We start from the raw sequence: 24289 nt of genomic DNA, 5'->3' as shown, positions 1-24289 counted from the left end.
AAAATATTAATTGTAAACCTTAGGTGATCCATCAAGAAAATGACTTATTTTGTAAAGGAAATGGAACCTAGATATTAAACCGTAACAAAAAAATTGTCTATTAGATTGCAGGAGATCAGTCAAAGAGGAAAATGTCTGTCAGATATATTGGACCAGAAGGCTGAAGATGATGCTCCAACATTACTGAAAGTTTTGGGTGACTGTTAAGGCAGCAAACTGTCTCTGCCATTTTTTTTTTTTTCTTTTCATTTTGCAAGCTGCTAACCTGCACCTGCGGTTTACTAAGTTAATTTTTTTATGTTTCTTTATTATTAATTTATTCTTGTTACATCTCAATGTTTATCCCATCCCTTGTATCCTCCCATTCTTCCCTCCCTCCCATTTTCCCATTATTCCCCTCCCCTATGACTGTTCCTGAGAGGGATTACCTCCCCCTGTATATTCTCATAGGGTATCAAGTCTCATCTTGGCAACTTGCTGTCCTTCCTCTGAGTGCCACCAGGTCTCCCCCTCCAGGGGACATGGTCAAAAGTGAGGCACCAGAGTACGTGAGAAAGTCATATCACACTCTCTACTCAACTGTGGAGAATATTCTGACCATTGGCTAGATCTGGGAAGGGGTTTAAAGTTTACCTCCTGTATTGTCCTTGGCTGGTCCCTTAGTTTGAGCGGGACCCCTGGGCCCAAATCTGCCTATCATATTGTTCTACTTGTAGGTTTCTAGGACCCTCTGTATCCTTTTATTTTGCTATTTCTCCCATGCGACTCTCATTTAGAGTCCCAATAGAATGCCCTCCCCTCTGTCCCAGTTTCCCGGTAAGTGTAATTTTTATTCCTTCTCAGGTCTCTGATGGGGTTGAAGACCAGATAGTTTACCTTTAAAATTAAGCTTAGTTGTTTAGGGGTAAGATATTTTTAAGTATAAAAAATGTTTTAAGTTGATAGAGATGAAATATGATATATACTTATTTACATTCAGAATTTTAGACTCACCACGATGGGAAATATGCTTTCTTCAAGGTTGTCAAATTTAAATAGCCAAAACCTTATGAATGTCACATTTTTATAATTCTTAATTGTTTCATGCTTCTTCTTGATGTATGTAGTTTATTGTATTTATGTGTATAAGTAAATGTATATGTAAAAAAGAAAAATAATAATAAACAAGGAAAAATGAGGGATAACCAAAACACAAAACAAAAAATTACAAACCAAAAACCACATATTTTGAAAAGACAAAAAAGATTGCAATTTTTCAATACTTATATCATCCTAAAGTAGATTAAATTCAGAAGCAAAAATAAAAGCAGAAAGGATGAATGTTGCAACTAAAGCCAAGTGATCACAAAGTGAAAAGAGAAATCACTGATAGAGGCTGAAAAGTAAATTTTTAAAAATTATGCAAAGATCTGAAACTGCTTTATTATCAAACAGTGTACATGTTAAGACAAAAGTTATCTTTGGGTGTAAACATAGTTTCATAAGGGCCCACTATGACATTTTATCGGCTACAGTTTGATTCTGTTCCTGAGACTACAGGTCTTTCAAGAAATTATGAAAGCGTTGAGACAGGGCAAGAGAATACAGAGTTTCCTCCCTCTTGTGCTCTTGCTGAGGCCATCTCAGGATTAACTAGAAATTGATCTTCTCGATTGAGAAGTCTATGGAAAATTACCCAATTCCAAATTTTATTCTAGGACCTGAGGCCAAGATAATGCCTCTAGGTAGCTTATCTTAGCTTCTGTTAAACTACATGCTTGTGCAGAACTCCCTCCAATTATCTTTGTTTTAACATCTGTTAAACTGTTTGCTTCTGCAATGCCCCACTGCAGATGCCAAGTATAGTGCTAAGACATGTTTTTTTTTTTTTCTTCAAAACTCTTGAGCTCTGTACACTCAGGGCTACACTTAGGTCCCAAGTACTAGTGTGTAGGCCCAGCTGGCTGGAATAAAGACTTTTCATAGCTATAAACTGAAGAGACAAAATGTTAGACTCTCTTCCAATGTGTGAAACTATCTGAAATCCCCATTTTCATCTTACAAATGCATTATTCTATATAGAAATTATTTTCACTGTTTGTGAAATTATTTTTTACTGACAATAAGTATTGTTCACCCAACTTTTAAAAAGAATTAAAATTACCTACAGTAAAGTGAGCATCAAGATTAATGAGCAAATCAGTACTGAAGCCATGTATGAGATGTGTACACAAACACACAGTAGGAAGGGCTCAGTACACAAAATTATAAGCTCATATATTCTGTAAAGATATGTAACAGGGACACCAGAGGCTCCTTGGTAGCCAGTTAAATGAATAAATATGTTTGCTTACATCTAATATCTCCTTATAACATCATCAAAAGAAAATCATTCCTAAAATCTTTGTCTACCATGGATCATTGCTTTAATTTTATCACTGGAAAGATATGTAATATTATATTTTCATATTAGAAGGCAAAATGATGCCTTATTTCATTTTTAACAGCATTGTTTAGGCACTAGTCCTTGAGAGTTGTATAGAAAGTGTTTTCTCCTATCTAGAAACATGAATCAATGTGATAAAGGTTCACTGTAATACTTCTGATGTCAGGAGAGAAGATTGCAGGACCGTGCAGGCCCTCTCTGTAGTGCCGTGAGAGAACTGCAGTGCATTCTGTGGTCATGGTTTGACCCAAGGTATAATAAAGTTCATGAAGCAGTGGAAGCTTTTCATAATGGAATTCTTCTGTCACTGCTTTGTCAGGTTATCAGTTCTTTAGCTCTGGCCTAAATAGAATTTTGTCCTCTCTTTGCAGGTACTATGGGTTTGGAAAACGAGCTATATGTTGTCTAATGTGGAGTTGACCTACTGGAGCCTGGAATGTGGAGTGACCCAACTGATTTGTTAATGCAGGCAAAGTAAGCAATAGTCAGCTGTAGTGTTGGGTAACACGGTTCATTAGATAAAAAGAAAACAAAAACAAAAACAAACCCCCACAGAAATTTCATCTTGTACTTTAAATTAGAAACTAAAGAGAAATACCTGAAAACGTTTTGTTAAAATTTTCTGCAATGGTTATAGAGTCGTGAGAAGCCTTTGAGAGGAAGAAAGGCAACTCTCAGAAATTATTTTTAGATTTAGAATGAGAATAAGGTTAAGTTTCCTTGGAGACATAGTTCTTTCAGGCCAAATCTGGCTTGATCTGAAGTAACTAGAATATGAAGGATTTAACTGATTGTTGCCTGCTTTCCCTGGATCAACCAAGATTATTAGAGGGTCACATATTCCTGAAGAGAAACAGACTTAGTAAATAATGAACCCTAACACCAGGTCTTAGGCATCATCTTCTCTAATGGTAATATTATAAAAGTAAATATATAACATTACAATTTATATCCAGGCTGAAACATGTAGTGACATTGTAATGTAACTTTTTTCTAGATTAAAAATAGATATTTTAGAATTTTTGTCAACAATGTTAAATTAAAACACCACAAATGGAATTCTTAATTGTTCATTTATATTTAAAATCACCACTTTGTATTAAAATATAATAGTAACATATAGTTGCCATTGTAAAATATTTCAAAACCTTTAATTTTTTACATACATCTGAAAGTGTGTTCAAAGTTATTATTTTGAAAAATAGGCAATTAATAATAAATATTAAAGCATATATTTACAAGTATGTGTAGTTAAGACTTATGAATGTTCAGAGTTTGAAGAATAAAAATGGCAGGATTTCTTAAAATCTAGTATGAGCTATGATGTTTTGCATTTAGTACAGATGCTCAAGCTTGGCCTAAAAGCACGGAGAGAGCACAAAAGCTTCAACCTTTAATTCCAGAGGAGAAAGGTTGATATGGTGCTCTGGCTTCGGTACTATAAATAATGCCTGGTTTTGTTTCCCACATCTGGAAATGAACCCTTGGGACCACTTTTCTTTCTATTTTTTATTAATTAAATATTTTATTTTTTACATATATCTACAGTATTACACATATATACAATAGACTACCTTTAGCAAGAAGAACCATGACACAGTCAGGAATTACATAAACATTACATTCTTGGTATTTGGCTATTTGTTTATGACAGCCTTGAAGAAAACATCTTTCCTATCTTAGTGCATCTAAATTTCTGAATGTAAATCAATCTCCATCACATCTTGTTATTATCAAGTTAAAACATCTATCTAGACCTATAAACATCTTACTCATAAATAACTGAGCTACCTGGTCTTCAACTCCATCAGAGACTTGAGAAGGAATAAATTTGATTACCTGAGTATGCCAGGAGTGTAGGTTAGTAGCTTTCCAAATGAGAAGATGACAGAGACAGTCTGCTATCTGAATGGTCACCTGAAACTCTTTATAACACTGGAGCGTCATCTTCAGCCTTCTGTCCCAATATATCTGACAGACATATTTGTGAGGCAGGAGCTATTGAGGACTTGTTTACCCTGTCTTGGCATAAGTCGGCCATTGACTCTGCCTACACCCAAGCTTCCCACATTTTAAGATCACATTTTCCTGATGACTTATTCAAATTTTGTTTGTATTTCTCTAAAGAGGGGGACTGCCACAAGATTTTACCTATGGAGATTTAGAGGTCAATTGTGATCATAACAATTGACATCACATTGAGCTTAGCTCAAAGCAAAGTGGTTTTATCTTCCAGATACCCTTCAGTTCATCAGTTAGGAACTATAATTAAAATAAGAGGTGCTGGCTTCTTATAATTTTTGAAGCTTTGTCATAATTTTAAAACTTCACAGATACATGCACCATCTCCTTGCTCCAAATGTTCTAAAAGCATGTAACTACTCTTTGGGTACAGGATTTCCCTCCCATGAGTTTAGCATAAGTCTGCTAATAGAATCAAAGATAATCATATGTCTAAATCCTCATGAGGTTTAACCTCTATAGCTTGTATGAGTCTCTCCATCCCCATCTACAGCCCTTTGCCTCTCCATGAACTTCCAGAGGCAAAGTAGTTGAGTGCAATCTAAGATGACCTGCACTGCCCCTGCTGCCTTGATCATTGTCTTCAGGTAGTCTCTCCCACTCTTATCATTGGGGATGATGAAGTGAAAAATCCAAGGGGGTGGTGCAGATGAGGAATGAGACGCTTCTGCAGAATACAGGACTCATTATTTCTGCAAAAATGTTACCACTGATGGCAAAAATAAGGTTTAACAAGGAATATCGCTACCACTACAGTACCAGAGACAAGGCTGACACAGTTTACATGAGATTATAAATGCCATTTTTAGCTGTAATTTTTATTTTTATTTTTTTCAATTTTATTTTATTAATTTATTCTTGTTACATCTCAATGGTTATCCCATCCCTTGTATCCTTCCATTCCTCTCTCCTTCCCATTTTCCCCTTACTCCCCTCCCCTTTGACTGTGACTGAGGGGGACTTCCTCTCCCTTTGTATGCTCATAGGGTATCAAGTCTCTTCTTGGTAGCCTGCTATCCTTCCTCTGAGTGCCACCAGGTCTCCCTCTCCAGGGGATGTGGTCAAATATGAGGCACCAGAGTACATGTGAAAGTCATACCCCACTCTCCACTCAACTGTGGAGAATGTCCCGTCCACTGGCTAGATCTGGGTAGGATGAAGGAAATTAATAAAATGATTCAAGCTCTGAAAGCCTATAAATGCCATTTTTATGAAGTCAATTTAAGTAGCTAATATTACTATTGAACACAAGACGAACCTAAAACTTGTATTAGAAATAATGAATTTTTGTGCCATTTGCTGTGCTTGAATTTGGAGACTTTTTAATTTTAATTAAAATATAAATACACCACTCCTCCTACTTCCTTCTCCTTCCTTCAATTCCTTGCATATCCTATCCTCTAATTCTTCCCATGCCTGCTACCGTTGCTTTTCAAAATGATGTCTCTTTTTTGTTCATTACGATTGTTTCACATATAGCAACGTATACATATATAAGCACAACCTGCTGAGGCCATTTAACGTTACTTGAGTGTATATAAAGTCAGGGTTTACCATATTGCATGGATGACCATTTAGTGGCTCATCCATGGAAGAGACTAAATCTCCCAGTCGTTACCTGCCTGTAGCTTTTTGTCTGGGAGCGAGATCAGCGCTTTCCACACTAGCAGGTTAGTGTTTCTAGGGGTTCTCATTGTTCAAGTTTTATTTAGGCAGCCAAATTATTGAGGTGTCATAGATAAAGTTTCCCTGCCATTTCTAGGAGACACATTCCCAGAACAGACTCCCTGGGCCTCTGGCTCTTAGAATCCCCTACTCCCCCTGCAAAGTTCCCTGAGGTCAGGAACTGTCTTGTAAGCATAGTAGTTAGGGCTGGACTCTCAATGCTCAACATTATGACTAGTTGGTATTTGTTTGCTGCAAAGAGAAGCTTTTTTGATGAGGGGTGAGAGCTATACTTCTCTGTGTACAGGAACAAATTTTAGAATGTAGCTGGAAGTTATGCTAGTTTAGTAAAGTGGCAGTAAGTTCTCTTGTAAGACCCATGACCTCGCGAACCCCACGAATTTGGCTCCCTTTCTAGTACTAGGCATTAGTTCCCTCCTGTGGAAAGAGTTTGCACTATAATTAGAGATCTGCTGGTTTCTGCCAAGATATGAGTGCCACTGTTGTACTGTCAGGGTATCTTACCACGCTGACCATTGTTATAGGACTAGTGATTGCTTCTGATCTAGGAAGGTTGCATGGTACTCTCTGGGGCTATGAAAGCTACACTGCAGAAAACAGGCTTTCAGGTAAGAACAAGTGCAGTCTTCTATGTAAACTTGTCAGGATACATGGCCAGTACATAGATGACATTTAGCTCTATCTTGCAGCCATATCCTAAGGTCTGTGTAGGTGAGTATCTTGCTGGTTTTAGTAAACTAAGTGCCCACAAAAAGCACCCAAGTATCAGTGAGTAAAAACAGCAAATAAGGAGTATTGAACAGTCATAGGGGAGGGGAATAATGGGAAAATGGGGGGGGGGGAATGGGAGGATACAAGGGATGGGATAAACATTGAGATGTAACAAGAATAAATTAATAAAAAAAAAAAGAGTGATCACAATGCTATTTTGAACCTCATACAACATATTATCACCACTATGCAATGAAAATGTGATTCCCAATGAGTTTTGAGTTAGGTTTTGTTTATTCACTGTGGTAAGAAAATTTTACATTGTATCAGTGGACTCTAATAACGGTGTTTATGTACATAAAGAGGAAAAGCCAGTACATGATAGTCAAGCTGCTTGAACAAGCATGGACATCACTAAACATCACAGAGAACTTCCGGGGAAAAGTTCACAGTAAAGACCATGAGAGGTTGGTTCATGAAGTAACTGTAAATGCCACATTACAAATACAGTGAGATACATGGTTATTCTCAATAAAGCATATGAAATAGGAAAAACAAGAATTATTTTTAAAAATTACTAGGGCTAGAAAGATAACACAGATGATAAAGGCACTTGGCAAGGTGGACAACCTGAGCTCAATTCTCGGAAACCACAAAGCAGTAAAAAAAAAACTGACTTCCAAACATTGCCCTCTGACCTCCCTTAACATGCCTGGACATATTCAAATATAAAAACACAGTTTAAAAAGCAAACAGATTTATATTAAAAGAGATTATTTCCAAAAATTAAATCCAGAGAAAAAACTTAAAAGTAAAATTATTAAAGCATGTATCTGTGTCACCACTGATAATCACTGTTTTAGGTTCTATTCTGTTGACATGAACAGACCCATTGGCAAAGGCAGTTTAAAGAAAGAAGCATTTAATTCAGGACTTGCTTACAGTTTCATAGGGATAGGTCATGATCGTTATGGGAAACAGACAGGTGTGGTTCTGGAGCAGTAGCTGAGAGCTTTACATCCTGATCCACAGGCATCAGGTAGAGAGAACAAGACTGTGCATGATGTGGGCCTTTTAAATGTTAGAAGTTGAACCCCAGTGACACACCTCCCCCATATGGGAACATCTGTTAGTCCTTCCAAAATAGTTCTGCCTCCCAGTGACTAAACAAGCAGATACATGGGCCTATGGGGGCCATTATCATTCACACCAACACAATTGCTTTTCACTTGGTAAGTTCTATGCTAAAATGCTTAGCACACCTGGGCAGAATAAGCCAGTTGTTTTGCAGAGTGATTGTAGTAGATATTGCTATTATAACTATGTAGGGTGGGGCTCCTCCATACTATTACAATTATGTTCTTTAACAAAAAAATTCCAATATGTTATGAAATGCAAATTTGTTGGCTAATGGTGCAACCCAGCTTTACAAAATATATGCAACTGTGCATGTATATGTGTGTGCACATGTGCATGTGTGCGTGTGTGTGTTTGCGTGTGTGTCACAAAACTGATTCTTGTTTATTCTAGTTTGAAATTTACATCAGGAAGGAAGATCAAACTTGCAAATGCTGCCACAAATGTTTCCAGAGGTCAGAACATTAAGAGATACTCATATAGCTGGGTAGAGGGCCAAGTCAGTAAAGGGTTTGCACTGCCCACATCAAGACTTCCATGCCCAGAATCCTTCTCAAAATGTGGATATGGTATTGTATTGGTAGTGCCAGTACTAGGAGATGGTAATACAAGGATCTATTAGGCCCAGTGGCTAATTAATGTGAATTAATTTGTGAATTTTAGGCTAATAAGAGACCTGATGGTGAAGGCAGTAGAGGGTTTTATTGTTCTTACTGTTCTCTGTCCTTTATACCCATGGATGCACACATGCATGTTTTCTCATATGCAAAACAAAAATAATAGGCACGCACTCATATACATGTAAAGAATTTTAAAATTCATGTCGTAATTAATAACATTGAACAGTCTAAACATTTGAGCACCTCTGAGTGTTTTTGACTAAGCACAAAGGATACTAAGAACAACCTGCTACCTACAACTGAAGCCTTTTATCTTTCGATTATGTTGGATGTTTGAACACAATTTGTAACTAAAAAAGAAGTCAATCAAAAGATGGAACTGTGTGCAAGTCCATCTGTACTCTCACCACTGGGTCTCCGGGCAGTTCAAGGAGAAGTACAAAGCCACAGCTGAAGAGCCTGGACATTCTGAAGAGAGACTGTTAGTGTCATCGTTCTTGCCCAGTGCTGTTGCTGCTGGGATAATCTGGGTGCAGCCTAGCTATGATCTCACTCCTGTTGAGTTTAAAGCACTGAACAAGGAAGATTTGGATCTGCATGCCTATAGGTGTGAGCACTGTAGCAAGTGCAAATGTGTGAAATGCAACTGCTCAAGGCTCCTGCCAGCAGACCTGATCTGTGCCAAGAAGTGTCTTTGCTCAGCCTAGATTGTGATTCACTGTGGAATTTGAGTGTGTCATGTAAAAAGTGTTCTCTGTCGCTGCTCCAATAACGATGAAGATATTGTCCTGACAACTTATGTACTTGTAGCAAGTCCCAATGTTGTGCACAATGGCTACCTATGAACGCTATGTCTCTTTTTACATTGTATTGGTGTTATCTTCTAGCCAAGGGTTTCTTTAAACTATGCCAGGGGTGCATTGATCTAGTGCACAGGCCTGGATGCCATTGGCAAAACTCAAACGGTTTGCTGTGAAGTTTCCACTGTTCCCCGACACCCAGGAACTTTGAAAAGCTAACATAGCACTATAACCCAAAATATTATAATAATAAGGATTGTTTCATCACCCCCTTTTTTTAAACACATGTATACAACCAACTGAATAGTTGTGGTACTCAAAGCAGAGAGTTAGGGTGTTGTTTTGTAGTGAGATGCATTATTTTTTTGTCTATGTGCCATTGTAACTGATATGCTTATTAAGAATTCAGCTAATGAAAAGCAAAGGAAGAGCAATAGAAGATGGTGACCCATATTTTAAAGGGACCAGTATTGCTACAGGACACTCTAAGACTGAGTTCATAGACAGAGGAGAGTTTTTAATTTATTTTAATTTATTCAGATTATATCTCTATTGTTACCCCTTGCTTGTATCTTTCCGTTCTCACCCTCCCTCCTCTTCTTCCCTATTTACCTCCTCAGACCTCAGACAGAAGAGGACCTCCTACCCTACCATATCACCACAGCCAATCAGGTCTCATTCAGATAGCATTCTTCCTCTTCCCCTGTGTGCCTCTGGGCCTCCCCACCTCAAGGAAGTGATCAATTCCGGGGCACTGGAATTTATGTCAGAGGCTTTCCCCATGGCCCCTAAAACTGTAAAGAATGAGGTGTCCATTGGCTAGATCCTAACAGGGCATCTAGGTTTACTTAATGCATTGCTTTTAGTTGGTGCAACAGTTTGTGCAGGTACCCAGTGAGTCCAGATCCACCAGCCCTTGTGGGTCTCCTGAGCCAACTGGGTCCTTCCATCCCCCCTATTTTCCCATACTACTCTCAGCACTCCAACTGGAATCCAACAGGGACTCCCAGCATCTGTCCTGATCTCCTGCTGGGTGGAGTCCCTCAATTACATCGGTGTTGGGCTAATATGCATTTATAAGTGAGTATGTACCATGCTTATCTTTCTGGGTCTGGTGTACCTCATTCAGGATGATCATTTCTAGTTCAATCCATTTGCCTGCAATTTCAAGATTTCCTTGTTTTTAATAGCTGAGTAGTACTCCATTGTGTAGATGATCCACAGTTTCTCTATCCACTCCTCAGTTGAGGGACTTGTAGGTTTATTTGCCCCAGAGAAAAGTAGGCTGGGGAACAAGGGAAAGAAGGAAGAATATTTGTGCTAGAGCAGGGGCAATAAACCTTGGGGACTCACTTTAGAAATGTAATCTAATTTCTTTAAATCAAGGTAGAGGGAATGGAGAAGGGCAAGGCTGTAGGGCTCACTAGAGCGTCTTCACACACACACACATATTGCGTGAGTTAAAGCAACAGACACTTCTAGGCAAAGGTTTTTGTTTGTTAATAGTCCTTACAAAATTTATAAATTAGCAAATGACTCCCCCCTCTCCAATTATTTTTCTCTGGAGACAATCGTTATATTTTTGTTCTATATGACAATGTTTGTAACTGTGAAAAAATGCTCTGCTATACTCTATGGCATAGTCACAAAATATTATGCTAGTATGTTGTACATTAGCAAGAATTTGAATCAATTTGTATGTTTTTATATTGCATTTTGCCCGACAGGAAGATTTTATTATAAAACCGACGTGTTGTATATCATACAGTTACAGTAAAATTCAATGTTTATTTTCTAATATTATCATGATATTGCTTGATATAAAGAACACTTACTTAAATTTTTACTATTTTATAAAAAAGAGTATTTTAAGAGGCAACATAAAGTATCTCCCTTTTATGAGAATTTGATAGTAGCTGCAATTGAGGGGTTATAATTTCATATGTTAAATAGAAAATACATTAACATGTAAAATTAAACTTATCTTGTTTTAGGGTTTTTACTGTTATTCTTCTCATAAATTACATCACAACCACATGTTACTCTCCCTCTCTACTCCTCTCAGTCCCGCCCGCTACCTCTCCTCTATTCTTCATTTTTTAAAAAAGCATGCCTTCCAGGGATATCCATAGAATATGACCTAACAAGATAAAGAAGAATGGGAACAAGACCTTATATCAAGTCTACCTGAGGCAATACAATAGGATAAAGAGGGTTTCAAGGGCAGGCAAAAAGGCAAAAGTGTCTGAGATAGCCCACCACCCCGACTCTCCCACTGTTAGGAGTCCCACTGAAACACCAAGCTACAAAACCATAAGATATATGCAAAGGACCTAGTTTAGCCCCATGCTGAGTCCTTATTTGTCACCTTCAGTCTCTGTGAGCCCCTATAATTTTTGCTTATTTGGTTTTGTGGGTCATATGTTTCTCATGTCTCTATACCTCTGGCTTCTACAATCTTTCTGCCTCCTCTTCTACTGGATTTCCCTGGCTCCTCCTAGTGTTTAGATGAGGATTTTTTTTTTTCATCTGCTCCCGTCAATTGCTGGATGCAAGCCCTCTGGTGGCAACTGGACTAGCCGCCAATCTATAAGTATAGCAGAATATCATTAGGAATCACTTTGCTGACTTTTTAATTTTTGACGGTATTGTTTGGCTCTATCCTGGGATTTTGTGCACTCCTGCCTCTAGTTACTGCCCATCTAGTTAGTGTCTGGGGTGGGATCCCTCTCATGGCATGGACCTCAAGTTGTACCAGCCATTGGTTGGCCAGTCCGACAAGTTCTGCATGACCATTACCCCAGCATACACTGCAGGCTGGGCATATTGTCCCAGTCCCACTGTGAGGAGACATGTCTGGTTATAGAAGATGGCCAAGTCTGGTTCCATAGCCCGCATTAGTAGGAGACTTTGATAGAGCCATTCTAATAGATTCCAGGGAGCTTCCACTGCACTATTTTTCTACAGTTCCTGCCAAATACCCACTCCCTAATTCTGGTCATCTCTCCCAGTTCTCTCTCTCTCTTTCTCTCTCTCTCTCTCTCTCTCTCTCTCTCTCTCTCTCTCTCTCTCTCTCTCTCTCTCTCTCTCTCTCTCTCTTCCCTGTCCCATCTCACTTCTCCTATTCCCATCCCCACCTGTCCCCAGTCTACCTTCAAAATCTAGTCTATTTCCTCTTCCCAGGTAAATCTATGAGTTCTCCCTTGAGGCCTCCTAGTCACTTAGCCTCTCTGTCTTTGTTAGTTGTAGCATGATTATCTATTACTTAACAGCTAATCCCTGTGATCAACCTGTCTGTTCTCATGCTGATATCATATGGTTGCTATTACTGCCTCTGTAGTACAGCTTGAAATCACTGATGGTACTATCTGCAGATGCTGTTTTATTGTATAGAATTGTTTTAGCAATCATGGGTTTTTTTGTAGATTGCTTTTAGTAAGGTGGCCATTTTTACTACATTAATCCTAGCAAACCATGAACATGGGAGATTTTCCCATTCTTGGATATCTTCAATTTCTTTCTTCAAAGCCATGAAGTTTTCTCATACTAGGCTTCCACTTGGTTGTTTAGATTTACTCTAATATATTTTATATTATTTTCTGCGATTGTGAGGAATGTGTTTTTTCCCAGACCATTTGTCATTTGTGTATAAGAAGTATACTGATTTTTTTCAAGTTAATTAAGAAAAGAAAGAACATTCCTTTTTTCTTTTCTTTTTTCTTTTTGAATTAAAAAAATATTGATTTATTTGTTTGTTCATTTGTTAGTTTAGTGAAAGCCTGTAGTGAGCAGAGACTATGACACTAAATCTACTCAGAGCAGACACAGAATCTACTCAGTGGAACATCTTTTATTTTTATTTTTTTCTACTGAATTTTTTGGAACCCTCCTGTATAAATTTTGAATCTAAAAGTAAATAATTCACTTTTGCTCCCCTGTTCTCTCTTACAATTCTTACTGTACTCCCCACCCTTCCAAATTTATAACTTTTTCTACTTACATTGTGTATATTGCTCCAATGTCTTTTTGTGCAAGGCTAATCAGTTCAGTTTCTGCTACATGTGTGTTGGCTTATCCTTGGAGAAAACTGATGCTTCTTCTTTCAGCACTCATTAGAAGTATGAAAGTCTGAAGGTATTGAGATTCCAAGCCCCTTCATTATTTCAAAACATTATCTCTTTGCTAGATTGCATCAATGATTAACATGACATGATTAAAATAATAAAAAAAATGACTCAGGAAAAATAGTGATCCAAAATCAGGTGCTGGAGGACTGTCATATAAAGAAGTATTCAATTTGATCAGCAGTGGTAAATCAAGGAAGTGGAAATGGGCATACTAACCCTACAAGAGTGTTTGTAGAAGCACTTGGATCTCCATACATAGTCTACATGTGTTCAGAGAATTTATGTTGGGTAATACATAATCCAGATGGGTAATGCTATAACAAAGAACCAAAGTTCTTTGGAAGTTTAAACCTTAACATTCCTGCTTTAGTCCTGAGTATGTTCTAGATCTCTTAGATTATTCCTGTATCACTTCCATCTAAAGGAAAAAACAAAAACCAAATTCCTACCAAGCCATTCCTAAATTACTCCTACCTTCCTGCCTTATACCCAGTTACTTAGTGTTGGAATGTCCTCAGTGTCACAAAAGAAAATATTGGCTTTTTAATTTAACTACATATTGCTAACTATATCTCATGTCAATAGTCACTTTAATAATAATCTTACAAAACCTTTGGGCTTCAAATTCAATTTTTATTTTTTTAAATAGTTTATTCAGATTACATCCTGATTGTTATCCCCTCACTTGTATCTTCCCATTCCCCCTTCCTCTTTCAGCCTATTCCCCTCCCCTAGACCTGTGACAGAAATGGACCTCCCTTTCCCACCATATGATCACAGCCTATCAGGTGTCATCCTGGTAGCTGCTCCCCCTTCCGCTGAGTGCCACCAGACCTCACCACCAAAAGGGGACCCCAGAGTTCATGTCAGAGGCAATCCCCATTCTCCCTACAACCATTGACATAGAGCTCTCCATTGGCTAGATTTGACTAGAGGGTCTAGGTTTACTGCATGCATCGTCCTTGGGTGGTACAACAGTTTGTGTAGGCCCCCAGGGTCCAGATCTGCCAGCCTTGATGGTTTCCTTGTGGGAATTTGGACCCTGTTTGTCCTTTTGTTTCTCTACTCTTCCATACCCTTCTTACTTGGAGTCCAATAGCAATGTCCAGCATCTATCCCTATCCCCTGCTTAGTGAAGACTCTCAAAGGACATCCATGCTGGGCTAATATGCAATTATGAGTGAGTATATACCATGTGTGTCTTTCTGAGACTGGGTTATCTCACTCAGGATTATTCTTTCTAGTTTTATCATTTGCCTGCAAATTTCAAGATTTCCTTGTTTTTAATAGCTGAGTAGTAGTCCATAGTGTAAACTGTACCACATTTTCTTTATCAATTCTTTGACTGAGGGTCATCTGTGTTGTTTCCAGATTCTGGCTACTATGAATAAAGCTGCTATGAACATAGTTGAGCAAGTGTCCTTGATGTGTAGTGGAGCATCTTTTGGGTGTATGCTAAGGAGTGCATACAGTTAACTGTAATGAAATTATGTTGAAACATAGTCCTTAAAATATTTTAATGTACTAGTGCCTAAAAATATTAAACTCCAAAATTATATCCAGTAAATATTATTTACCTTTCATGTTAAGGAATATAAATTATGTGGTGGTTTGAACAAGAATGGTTCACATAGGTTCGTGTACTTAAATGTTTAGTCACCAGGGAGTGGAAGTGTTTGAAAGGATGAAGAGGCATGGCCTTGTTATAGTAGAACTGGCTTTGTTGTAGAAAGTGTGTCATTGAGTCAACATTAAGATTTACAAAGGACATGCCAGGCCCAGTGTCTCTCTCTTGGTCAGAAGATCAGGATGTACTTCTTCTCCAGAATCATGGCTGCCTGTTTGCTTCCATGTTTCTTGCCATGATGATAATGAACTAGCTCTCTGAAACTGTACACAAACACTCATTTAAATGTTTTATTTTATAAGACTTGCCTTGGTCACCATGTCTCTTCACAGCAATAGAATAATAACTAAGATGAATTATATTTGAAAATGTCAATAATCTAATATGTAAAATTTGTGATTTCCATTAGTGACAGCCACAGATATTACTGATACCACTTCGGTTTACTATTTGTGTTCAGAGTTGAGTGACTGTTAAATTTTTTTAATTGGACTGTGCAACAAATATGTGAATTTATATAAAAATTTATAATCAAATATGAAATTGACAAAAGCAAAAATAGGAAACAATGGTTCAATTTTGATGTGCAGAATTCTGAGAAACTCTTCTTTTGTCCAGAGTTTATTATTCTATTGTTAAGTACCAACAAAGATGTATGAACCTTTATGTGTGGACATAAGTCTTTAAATATGTCCATGAGAGTCAATTGACCTTGGGAGTCACAACAGTTTCCTATAGCAAAACAAATCCTATTGCTTACAAACAGATGAACTGAATATTATTGTTTGTAGAGATTTCATTAATTTCAGCCAAGCCCAATATTACTTTGTAAATTAATAACTAAATGTTCCTACAAGTTATACTTCTTTGTTCATTATAAACAGTAAAGTATCTAGGCAAAGGTCATGGGCGGGTAGAAGGCAGGTCCAGCGGACTTTCATTTTTCAGATTGCTCGAAACATGACTTAATACACATTGTTTTACATGCTCAAGGAATACTATTACTATTACTTGGAAATTTTTTCTTTTTTTTTTTTTTTTTGGAAAATTTTTCTTATTCCTTTACTTGCTGGCCATATATATAGTTTTGTTAGCACTGTTTTGCTTAATGATATGACAGAGAATATAGTTCTTAGGTTCCACAGTCCTCACCTATTATGTGAAAGCATTACTGTAATTGACACTCAAATAATTTATTCTCTCCATGCTACCTAAAGTGTCTTTGTAGAAAAATATTAATAAAATTGTTTAAATGTATATTTTGGAATGCTATAATAGATAGTTTATTAGGTTGTCAATAGAGAACTCTCCCAAGCACAATGGCAGAAATACGAGCATCCGTTTGCAGACCTGTTACATACCTCATTACTCATGTAGTAATTTATTTCACAAATACTAAAAACTACATAACCAAAAACAGTGCCAGGCAGTGAAGCAGAATGACATGAGAGTGTGCCTACTGAAGCAAAATCAGGATGGGGCCTGAGAGGACAGTGCCACTTTATATTCAAGAAGTGGTGCCCATTTAATCTGTCAGCAACCACCACTGAACATTCATGTCCTCTTGAAAGAACACTGAAGGGTGTTTCTGTGACATTGCTGCTATGGAATTCCAGGAGACACACTTCCCATGATAATGATGCTTTTTCTCTCTTCAGGATTCCTCTTTGAAGTATAGAAGAAAATGGTTAGAAGAACTTGTCTTTCATTACTTCACTTATTTCAAAATTGATATGCCAGTTTCTCCAAACTAAGAGCTTAAATCAATCATAAAATTTCAGGACCTGAGGAACTCAGTCTTCATTTCTTTGTGCTAGCTTTCAAGCTCTGGAGACAGTTGCATGCTTTTCTTCCACACACTGCCACATTCCCATAATACAAAGGCTGCAATTGCCTGACACTTGGGTATTGATTGCTTAAGACTTCCCTCCTTATACACAAGCAGCAGATTTACAAGATTACAATCCCTGGTAAATAATATTGTAACTTGTCACAACTGGAGAATTAATGTTCAACTCATAAATCCCAATGAGTCCAACTTTCAGTTTTACTGGAACAATAAATTTGCAGAAATGATGTAGCTTGATTCATTTTGCATTTTCCATTAATTACCAACAGATCCATAAAACTCCTCCTCTCAATACTGAAGGAGTGCAGTGTGAGTGAGAATGTGTGTGTGTGTGTGTGTGTGTGTGTGTGTGTGTGTGTGTGTATTTGTGGGTGTGTTATTTTTTCCTGAGACAGACATACTCCAAGCCACATGCTACATTTTTTTCTTGCTATGAGGATGTAGTGATTCCTTCATGCTTTAAATGGGCAGCTTGTTTGTGACCTGGCGACATTCCATTTAAATTCAGAATATCAAGATTAATGCCTTAATCTATGAGATGCCTTTTAATTTGGGGGTTCTGACTCAATGCTATGACATTTACTGATTTTGTCAACATTTTATCAAGTTTGTCCACTAACTGCTTGTGGAAAAACAGTGAATTTGGGTGACTGCTAAATCAAATCCTACTTGTCCAGTGCAAATGTAAAGAAATAAGTCTTACCCTGCTTTTTTCTCTTCTGGTTAATTTTAAGAAATTATGAGAGCTGGTTAAATGGCTCAACAGATAACAGCACTGATTGCTCTTCCAGAGACCCTGGGTTCAATTCCCAGCACCCACATGGCAGTTCACAAACGTCTGTAACTTCAAGATCACAAAACACAAATGCATATAAAATAAAACTAAATTTAAAAAATTATAATCCTCAACTGTCAGAAATTTGGTGACACATTAAACTTTATGTGGGCATTTTCATTGCTTGTACTCAGACTCCATGGGACCTTTAATTTAGAAATGTTGTATTTGATAAGGTGTTAATCACATTAAAATTATTTCTGCTTACATGGAAACAGCCTAAGTGTCCATTATTAGAAGAATGGATAAAGAAACTGTGGTACATATACACTATGGAATGCTACTCAGCTATTAAAAACAAGGAATTCCCAAAATTTGTGGCTAAATGGATTGAGCTAGAAATGATCATAATGAGTGAGTTAACCCAGAAGTAGAAAGACTCAAATGGTATATACTCACTTATATCTGCATACTAGCCCAAGGGGCATGTCCCACGAAAGCCTTCACTTACCAGGAAACTCGGACAGAGGGGAGGACATCCTATTGGGACTCTAAATGAGAGAAGCATGGAAGAATACCAAAGTAGAAGGATCCAGAGGGTCCTAGAAACCTACAAATAGAACATTATGATAGGCAGATTTGGGCCCAGGGGTCCTGCTCAAACTAAGGCACCAGCCAAGGACAATACAGGAGGTAAACTTTAAACCCCTACCCAGATCTAGCCAATGGTCAGAATATTCTCCACAGTTGAGTGGAGAGTGTGATACAACTTTCTCACGTATTCTGGTGCCTCACATTTGACCATGTCCCCTGGAGGGGGAGACCTGGTGGCACTCAGAGGAAGGACAGCAGGTTACCAAGAAGAGACTTGATACCCTATGAGCATATACAGGGGGAGGTAATCCCCCTCAGGAACAGTCATAGGGGAGGGGAATAATGGGTAAATGGGAGGGAGGGAAGAATGAGAGGATACAAGGGATGGGATAACCATTGAGATGTAACAAGAATTAATTAATAAAAAAATTATTTCTGCTTTAATTACTTTTGTTCTTTATTTTTAGGAATTTAATACACATATACAAAGAAATACTAGATTTATTAATAAGGCAAGAAGCGGACATTAAAGCAACATAAAAAGTAAGAAAAAAAAATCAAACCATCTGTATTTACAGATGACACAGCACTATATATTAGAGACCCTAAAATGTCTACCAAAAAACTTCTAGAATGATAAAGAGGTTCAGCTATCTGGCAGAATGTGAAATCAACTACTAAAAGAGTATTTTTCAATATTCTTCCAACAAACATATGGGAAATGAAATAGACATATTCCCTTTCACTGTGGCTTCACGGAAAACTAAAATATCTACAAGTAAACACACACAAGAAAAATAAAAACTTCTACAGTGAAAACCTCAAATTTCTGAAGAAAATAAGAAAGACACTATAAAAAGGAATTCATCTCACACTCATCTAGCAGCAGAATTAATATTGTGAAAATAACCACTTTGTGAAAAGTTACAAATTCAATGCAAACTCAACCAAAATCCCCATCTCCTTTGTCACAAAACTGCAAAAAAATATTCCAAAGTTCATATAGATCTGGAAAAAAAACCTGGATAGCCAAAAAAAAAAAAAAAAAAAAAAAAAAAAAGGAAAATAACAGTAATGGAAGAATTACCGAGAATTCACTGTTGGTGGAATTGCAAACTGATACAGCAACAGTAGAGAGTAGTGTGGAGAATTCTCATAAGCTAAAATTAGCATACAACACAGCTAGACTACTTTTTTGCATATGCCCAAATATCTTGATATCCTACTCCACAGATACTTGTCCAGACATTCAAATTGCTACTCTAATCATAATAGCTAAAAATAAAAACAACCCAAATGTTCTTTAACTGACAACTGAATAATGAAAATGTGGTAGATAAATACTGTGAAATACTATCATAATATTGAAAAAATGGAATCATGAACTTAGCAGATATGTGGAGGGAACTAGAAGAGATCATATTGGATTGGGTAATGCAAGTAAACAGTTGTTGCATGTAATTTCTCTCATCTAAGGTTCCTAGCACCAAATCTTCAGATGGAAGTACATATTCTGAAGTAATTACAGAAATCAGGGAAGTTAAAAAGAGGACCATTGGTGAGGTGGGGATGGTGGAGTGATAGAGAGCAAAATAGATTGGAAGGCATTTGGTCAGGAGAAATAAGAACAGTGGGGAATGTCTTTAATGAGGAAGAATAGAGATAAATAAACATAGAAAAAGAGGAAGAAGGCTAAATTAATTAAGGATGTTTGAAAACATAACAAGGAATCATATTACTATCTACCTAAAATTTGAAAAGCAAAATACAACTAAGTCTGTATAGTGTATATACATATGTGATATATGTATTGTGATATATACATATATTTGATATATACATATTATCAATCAGAGATATTCTCATCTGAGATAACAATATTTCCTCCAAGACAAAAGCCACCTAACAACAAAAGCAAGCAAGCAAACAAACAAACAACAACAACAAAAAGCCCCCACAACAGCCATTATGAGAAGCCGTCTTTTTAGTTCTTGTCTAATAGACTACCAAAACACTACAGGCTATTGATGTTACCCTTGGCTGCCCCTGAGAGGTGGCAATTAACTACCTACTTCTGGAGACTCCATGTATTTCAGAAGCAGGATCCAGACCCCACTGAGTTGTAACTTACCTAAAAGCTTCCTCCCTGAAGACTAGCTCTCATGGAACCAATTAGATATCATGCAAGTTTCCAAAGGAAAGAATCAACCAATAGCTCTAGCCAGCTAAGATGCCTATAGACCACAACAATGGCTAGCATTAAACAATAACCCAAAGGATGAAATATTTGTAAGAAAGGCTTGGTGGTAACCAATAGCTTTTAATTTGACCTAAGACTCACTCTATAAGGGAAAAACCATACATGGTACTGGAATTCTAGCCAATTATCCCAGGCTAATGATGGATCTTGGAAGAGATCCTACAACTGCCACTCTACCAAATCAGCATAATTCCTGATATCAATCTAAGCATTTGTAGTAATACTCACAGAAAAGTGTAGACTTCATCCCTCATCGAGGAAACTTCTTTTTGTAGAAGACAGAGTCCTTTAAAGAAAACCACATCCAATCAAACTACATAGTTCTGGTGCTCAGTACCAAAGGGATACATCTACAATACAACCCCAAAACTTAAGGGGCACGGAGCATTGTAGAAGAAGGGGGCAGAAAGGTCATAAGGGCTGGAGGATCAGGGAGTTTACTGTAAGATTGTGAAAATACAAAATTGGGGTTTGATTGGTATTATATTGAATCTGAATTTAACTTTTGGTAAATGGTCATATTTACAACACTAATTCTACAAATCCCTGAGCATGGGATGTCTTTCTGTTTTCTAGCGTGTTTCTCTGTGTCCTCCCCCCAACCTCACAAATTTAAGGTTTTAATTGTAGAGATCCTTCAATTCCCAGATTAGATTTAATCTAGGATATTTTACTTTCTTTGAGGCTACTATAACTGAGAGTGTGTCCAAGATCTGTTCTCTCTCTGTACATTTTTGGATGGTGTATACAAAAGCTATTGATTTATAGAAGTGGATTCTGTATCCTGCCACATAATTGAGTATCTTTATCCTTTTGTAGAAGTTTTCTGGTAAAATTATTTTAATGTATAGAATCACTGGGAATGGGGGTAATGGTAGACAGAGGCATGTGATTCTGGGTTCGTTTCAATAATAACTGTGATTTATGTGTTGTTGAGCTACCTATCAGCCTTGGTCAGTCTTCACAGCAATAGAAACAGTAAGTATTCAGGCCTTCTAGATTCAGTGTTTTAGTCTCTGTTTCTGTTTTTTTTTTTTTTTTTTTGGGGGGGGGGTTCATTTTTATATGTATCTCAGCCTGGTCTAGAGCATGTGATCCTCCTGCCTCTGCCTCCTTCAGCAAATCCTACTGGCTTGGCTGCCATTTCTTTCTTTTTTAATGTTTATTTATTTATTTTATTTATTCATATTACATCCTGGCCATAGCCCAATCCCTCCCCGCCTCCCATTCCCACCCTCCCTTCCTCTCCCTCATCCTTTTGCTTTATTCCTAGGAAAGGGGAGCCCTGCTTCCCATCCACCTCAGCTGATCAAGTCACCTCCAAATTCTGCAACTTCCTGTCTGATGTAAAATGTTTTCTCAGATCTCCAACTCTTTTGGTCTTTGCTGACTGTAACCCAATTCTCTTGGGCTGGTTCGTCATCTGGTCTACAGCTCTTGCTGGCAGGTATCCCACGCCTCTGACAATCTCTAACATTCTGGAGTCTCCAACTCAATCCAGGATCCACCTTCACAGCTTCATGCAATGGCCTCCGCATGGAGACTGCCTGCCAAATGCCTGGCTTCAGCAGCTTTCCTAAAACCTGGAGGAATCTTCCAAAAACATTTGCCCATTGTACGGATGTGTGTGTGTGTGTGTGTGTGTGTGTGTGTGTGTGTTAAGACTCCTGTGTAGTGCTGACTGTCTCTTTGTAGACCAGGCTGGATTCATAGTGATCCACTTGCTCTAGCTTCCCAAGTACTGGGAGTAAAGGCATGTATCACCATGTTCAGATCAAGCTTTGATATTTTTTTATAATTTTTTTTATTTATTATCATTTTACATATACATTTATATTAATACAAATATATATAATAAACTACATACAGCAAGAAGAACCACAGAACAATAAGTAATTATATTCATGTTACGTCCACAGTGTTTTAGCTGTTTGTATTTGGCAACCTTGAAGAAAACATTTTCCTATTTCAGTGAGTCTAAAACTCTGAATGTAACTCTATATCTGTCATGTCTCTTAATTTTACTTGTTCTCAAGTCTCTAATGGGGTTAAAGATGAAATACTTTAATTTCTCAACTAAGCTCAGTTGTTTAGGGGTTAAGATGTTTTTAGGTCTAGATAGATGTTTTAAGTTGATATAGTTGAGAAGTTTTGACTTTTAAAGTAGAACTGCTCTTCCCTATTTGAGAGAAAAAGCTCCTACGATAGCAGCAGTTATGATTCCAATAAGTGTTAAGATGCCAACAATTGGAAACATCACAAAGCAGCTGATTGTAGTGGCACATGCCTTTAATTCCAGCTCTTGGGAGACCAAGCCAGCCTGATCTCTGTGAGTTTAAGGCCAGCCTAGTCTACGTGGTGAGTTAAAGGACAGTCAGACCTATATAGGAGACTCTGTCTCCCAAAAAACAAAAGCACCAGCAATAAAAACAAAAACAACTCTATAAACATTTTCATTCCAGTTTTTAGTACTGTCAATACTTTCTCACTATAGCATTTATGATTTTTGAAGATCATTATTCATTCCGTTCTACAGGAACCTGTAAGAGGAAGGTTGTTTTAATATTATAAAAGTAGGTGTGAAGGTGTTTGTAAAACTCTGAGTAATGTGCTAAAAAGTACGTGGACTACAGTGAACGGTGTCAACATAAAGAAAAGTTTGTTAAATGAGATAAACATTGGCAGTGACCTGAAGATCACATGTGGTGAAAATTCAGGAAAATATCCCTCTTTTGTTACAAGGTCAGCATCCTCCGGTGCCAGCTTACAATCCTCAGAAGGCATGTAGGAGTGAACAAAAATGTGGAGCCTTGTCTCCGGCTTATGAATGGAGGACCTAGGCACTACTTAGGTCCTTGAAGCAAAGTAAATAAAGCAATGAATTTGAATCAAAACTTATTATAATTATTATTGATGGCATCATGGAGAGAATAAATTTGTTTTAGAAAGTTATTCCTCAGAGGTTAATATTTTATTCCTACTTTTTTATTTATATACTTAATTTTTAATTAATAAATGAGCTTGCTTAATTACTCTTCTTGAATACTATAGAGAATGCAATTATAGGCAATTCAAATTTCCAACTTTTTAAAAAGAGATAAAAGTTTTATATACATATACAGGACCTTTATCTGGTTCAATCTGTTATGTCATCCTCATATCAAGAAATAATGATAAATGCCTGTAAGGAGCTCTAGAAATCTCCTGTGTTTGAAAGGTACAAAAATTAAGCCTAAAACATTATCAACATAAATGTGAACAAATTTAAAATTACCCCAAATTTTACATTATAATTGTTTATGCATCATCTTTAACATTCATCTTTGATATACCTTATATAAATTTAGTAAACCTTCAAATTTTATATTTTTCTATTTTTTCCATTCTTATAATGCCCAGCCATCATAATCTTTAAAAACTTGTATAGATATTTCCTTTCAATCTTGATGTCTGTTTTTAACCTTCATTCTAATTTGTATAAACTAGAAATATATTTGCTATCAATTTTAAGCTTTATTGCATTGTAGTCAGAAAGCATACAAGAAGTTATTTCAATCTTTTTGAAATTTTAAGTGTTTGTTTTGTGTTAGTCTTATACCTGTCAGAATGGCTAAGATCAAACACTCAAGTGACAGCACATGCTGGTGAGGATGTGG

At 37.1% G+C, this 24289-nt stretch overlaps 1 pseudogene; it reads left to right on the top strand.

The window, feature by feature from the left end:
- The first annotated feature begins 8031 nt into the window (after positions 1-8031).
- LOC127194161 (protein sprouty homolog 2-like) lies at positions 8032-9577 on the top strand (annotated as a pseudogene).
- Positions 9578-24289: the final 14712 nt, after the last annotated feature.

This window comes from Acomys russatus, chromosome 10 (genome assembly GCF_903995435.1).
Source record: "Acomys russatus chromosome 10, mAcoRus1.1, whole genome shotgun sequence".
In the NCBI taxonomy this organism is placed as follows: domain Eukaryota; kingdom Metazoa; phylum Chordata; class Mammalia; order Rodentia; family Muridae; genus Acomys; species Acomys russatus.
This window is presented reverse-complemented; position numbering and strand designations above follow the sequence as displayed.